Consider the following 5,252-nt stretch of genomic DNA (forward strand, 5'->3'; position numbering starts at 1 on the left):
TAAAAGCGTCTGTCAAATTAATAAACGTAAAAAATAAATGTTGTAGGAATGAAGAATTTTCTCTCAATAACTGCTAGTAAATTTCACAAATATTGCAAAGAAGCAGCAAGTAACACAATTAATTAAATGTCAAGTGTCAAGACAAGTGTCAAGCGCACATGTAAACATATGAATAAACATGGGCATATACACATAAAACATAAAAAGGTATCTGGACATATAACCTATACATATACAACATATAACCTATATAAACAAAAACAACTATACAATCTATATAAACCTACACATAGCTAACCTAAACATTTTACATAAATACTGTACATAAAACTTATGTATTTACACGGGACAAACTCTTTTGTACAGAATAGAGACATTCAGGACAGAAACAGTGCAAACAGAGACAGAGTAGAAATACTGTAATAGTATTACACTCCAGTAATACTTGTTTTATTTACAACTTCAACAGCTTACAACTTACAGTGAAATACACAAAAGTCCTATTTTGTGCAAAGAAAAAATTCAACATTTCATCACTTTGATAAGAAAATCTTATTTTCCTGGTTAATATTCACATGGCTTTTCATGAAACAACTATATTCCCATGTCATTTGTTTTTTTTCAATCGCTGTTTTGTTCCTCATATGACATTCTAGACATGCGCAGCTACTGTTTATTTTTTAAAACTATGTCAATACAGGGACAGCAAACAGATAACATAACAGCTAATAATTAGCCAAAAATCTAAATGTTACATTAGACAAATGCAGTATGCATAGCTAATGTCACCATCTGTACGAGTTACTGGTTATGTTCATGCTCTGCGATGCCATTTGAATAAAGAGTCAAAGTCAGAATGGAAATCATTTTCAGTGTGTCCATACTGAAACATTTTGCATCTTGGGAACAACACAAAGATTTGCATGAATGGTGATATGTTACTTCATCTGTGGAATGAACATGAACCTCAGAAAGAGAGGAAGAAACAAACTGAACTGGGTCACGCATGGTTACATAAAATACATTAACAATAAAACAGCAGTAAATATATAAAGTTACATAGACATTAATATGTTTTAAAGGCTGTAAAGGATATCTGGGAATTGTAAAAGTTGCAACTGTATCACTAAACAAACTGTTCAACAGGACTGATTCATCACTGAGTTGTTAAGATCTGCACACAGCAATCCATATCAAATGACCTTTAGAATGCAATAGTAATGATATTAAGTCCATCAAGATCACACTTTTACAATTAACCTTTACAACTCCACTCAAGTGATCTAACTCTGAAGGCACTGTAAGAATCAGGAATATTTATTTATTCATTATTGGTAAAATGTCATTTATAAAACCAAACAGATCTTTTAAATGAAGTTCTAAATTACAAATCAATATGTGCAGCATTTTTGAGGAATTAAAAACGGTAAGAGATTTAACTTAGAACCGATAAAGTCCACAATGTCTGATAAGAAATGAAAAACATTTCACTCTCACATTCAGCAGATGGAGCTATAAAGCAAGAAACGGCTGGATTTTGAGCCGGACATGCAAGCAATTTTCAATTAAGATATTTTAATCACAAAATAAAGGTATTTTTACTGACAAAATGGTGTATTACATTTTTTTTTTTTTTCAGAATTTGCTAGTAAATTTCACAAATAATTACAAAGAAACGGCAAATAAGACATTGAATTAAACATTAAATTCTGAAGTCAAAAGACTACAGAATAATTTTCTTGTAAAATGTGCTACAACAATCTTTGGTTTTTTATAATTTTTTTGGTTACTCATTATAATTATTATTATTTTAACAGTGCAGTTCAGTATTTCGCCGCAGGCAAACGAACACAAATGTCATACACATGCAAACTTGTTTCCTCTAGAATATTCAAGTCCGGCTACTCTAACCAGTGTCATATCTTCACTGATGACACATTTGGATTTTTCTGAAATTATCTTGTGTAACCAGTTTTCTCTAAAAATATCCTTGAAATAATGTTACACTTAACTTCCTGGACTCAGTGACCATGTTTCTTCAAAACAGACAGGATGCATATTTTAAATGATTATTACACATATTTCAGACAAAAATTAGGTCAGAATGTTTAAATCAGCATATCTAAAATCTATTGTAAGTTTGAAAGTAATTTGAGCAAAGCGGTTTTAGCCAATGCATTTCTCTCATGTGAATTTAGACCATACTGTAAATGCTAAATTATACACTTCTTATTTTTTCAGGCATACATCTAGCTTTTTTTAATGTAGAGAAACATGCTTGTGCACCTTTAATTATTACAAAGGTCAGATATCAGAGATGAGTGTGTTTCCGTGTGAGCACAGAGTGTTTACTGTAACTCTCAGAGATAGCTTGATGTCACTCGTCCAGTCGCATTTTTCAGCTTCCAGTTAGAAAGACATCTTGACAGCTTTGTAAAACCATAATTCAACCTCCTGTAGCCTCCTGTAGCGAAACAGAAACTAAACGCAGCACAAATTTACACAGCCAGCAGCCACAGAAATGAAGTCCTATTAAACTAAAAAATATCCAGCATGATCATGACCATCACAGATGAATGTTTTATTGTCATAAAGATGATCAGAGGTGAAGATAAGACGGTCATTATTCACCCTCATGTTGCTCCAAACCTCAATACTATTATTTTCTGTGAAACACACTTGAGTTTTTGTCACTAAAGTAAAAATTCAAAATGTTGTTTTAATGCAACAACAAATCTTTCAGTTGCAAGCATTACAAAAAAAAATGCAGCACGCACACATAAACGTGCTGATCCTATCATTTTATTGAAAGCCAACTTGCCAATTTGCTTGGGAGTGACTTCAGCCTGTTAGGCTTGTTAAACAAACCAGTATTTCCGTTAAAGCTGACATTTCATCCAGACACTCAATGCAGAGGCTGCTGTGTAAGAACATATGTTTATATTTGTTTAATAGCTAAATTGTGTCTCTCAAAAATGTTGTGACAGCTAAAAATATTCCACACTTCTGCTGTAACACTTCTGCTGTAACACATGTAAATTAATACATAATACAGAATTTTACAATTACAAAATATCATATCACTCAAGAAAGTAATTAATTGTTTTGCTGTAAACAGGCAGGTGAAGTTCTTCTGTGAGGTGAAAACCTTTAGTCCGGTGATCACCATGAATTCCAGGTAAGCTGAAATCAACCTGCTTTCTATAGAAGGGTAAATACAAATTTAAATAAAATAAAATAAAAATAAGTAAATACAAATGTAATTTCAAAAGTGATGTGTAACAATTGTTTTTGTTGTCATCTGATGGATGGAATGGTCAAACAAACAAACAAGTAAATAAATACATACATACAGACATTATTGGTAATACTGATTTCTCACGCCACTAATTATATCACTGAATTCTAAGACAGTGAGTATTAATTTGATCATTTTGATAAAAATAGAAAATAAAAAAAGCATATTTGTGTTGAAATCACTTAAAAAAATGTCAGACCTCTCTAACTCTACATTTTCTAGTGATTGCATCTACATTTTTCATTTGGCCTGTAAAGTGAATTTTATCAATTGTGACATCACGGTCTGTTAACATGGGCTCAATCAGAAATTATATACGTGTAAGTGTACCAATCTATTTTGTTGGTCAGTTGTTTATTTATCTGTCCCAAAAGAAAAACAAAAACATGTATTAAAAAATGGAAATACAGACCACAGTCAACAGAGTTAACATTAACAAATCAACTTCAACACTGGATATTTCGTATTGGATATTTTCGGAAAAAACAAAACAAAAACAAATATACATGAATACAAACAATGAACACAAATAAAGACGCCTTCTAACAGGATGTCTTAATGTGGTTAAGAAAACTTACCTAATAACCCATGCACCACATCTAGCAAAGGACAGAAGTTCATATTATATGCTTTACTAGCATAAAGAGGCTGAGATCAACTGAGGATCCCTTTCAAGGGAACTTCGAACTGCATCCTCTAGGGGTCGCTATGGGGAACACCTCGTCGTGGCCCATGTCTGAAGCATATATTCAAAAAACACCAACAACAAGTTGGCCGGCGACAGCCCATGACGTCACTACCGGTGCGACTATAGTATAACTAGGTGCCGGGAGAACACGTCATTCTCTTCTTCGTCTTCACTGACTGTTTTGTTTGAAGCGTGCATTCCGTGGTAAGAGCGATCTCTATTCCTATCATTATGGCGAGCACTAGCAAAGTGTTTAGAGGATGTGTGCATCCGTGTCGTCGTTATTTGACACCTGATGACACACACGATCTATGCATTGTTTGTTTGGGCGAAGAGCACGCACGCGATGTCCTCAAGAGGGCAATAGGCGTTCACTGCGAGCATTTTCCAATGAAAAAGCTCCGCTCTCGTTTGTCTCTCTTTTCGAGGAAAGAGGGGCAGCCATCTGCTTCCCGCGGTTCAGGACTCGCCGCTGCTGAGGCACGGAGGAAAATGAGCTCGTGGGGATCGCAAGTGGATCTGGCCGATGAGTTTAAAGAGGGGTTTTGCCTCTCGCGCTTGTCGGCTGTGGACGAGAGTGAGCCGCTGGAGGATGATGTTATTTCATTAACATTGTCTGATCCAGGGGCCAGTGCCGATGCGCGAAAGCGGTTATGAGAAGCTGCCCCTATAGAGAGACGCTGGCCAGATATCTCTCTATGGGTGAGACGTCCTCTCTTAAGACTCCCTTCTTGCCATCTAAGCCCCTTCAGGATACATCTCACTTGAATGGCAGAGCATACACAGCAGCAGGTCAGGCTGTCGCTTCGCTGCACATGATGGCGATGCTCCAGGCATATCAGGCTGACCTGCTGAAAGACCTGGATAAAGGCGAGGGCCTTACTCCCGATGAGGTAGCTGAGTTGCGCTGCACCATGGATCTCGCTCTCCGTGCTACTAAGCAGGCCGCCTCTGCTATGGGCAGATCCTATGGTAGTGACAGAGAGGCATCTGTGGGTGAACCTGGCAGACATCGGGAGGAAAGGAAGGGGCTTTCTTCTCGATGCCCCGGTTTCGCCCTCTGAACTTTTTGGTACCTCCGTTGAGACGGTGGTCAAAAAGTTCAGGGAGGCGAAGGCGCTCAGCGGCCTTCAAAACCTTCATTCCACGAAGGTCCAGGTCTGAGCCCGAACAGCCCAGGGGTCCTGGCCCGTCTCTGTTTGAGGATCAGAGACGAGCTCAGAAGGCTAGTGTCGCGGCCCGCGCTCCTCCCCCGCCCGTGGGTAG

General features: G+C 37.2%; 1 pseudogene; it reads left to right on the forward strand.

Moving 5' to 3' along the window:
- The first annotated feature begins 2,896 nt into the window (after nt 1-2,896).
- Nucleotides 2,897-5,252, forward strand: part of LOC107681762 (uncharacterized) — a 20,013-nt pseudogene continuing 17,657 nt past the window's right edge.

Source organism: Sinocyclocheilus anshuiensis, unplaced genomic scaffold (assembly GCF_001515605.1).
Source record: "Sinocyclocheilus anshuiensis isolate Anshui unplaced genomic scaffold, SAMN03320099.WGS_v1.1 scaffold2119, whole genome shotgun sequence".
NCBI lineage: Eukaryota > Metazoa > Chordata > Actinopteri > Cypriniformes > Cyprinidae > Sinocyclocheilus > Sinocyclocheilus anshuiensis.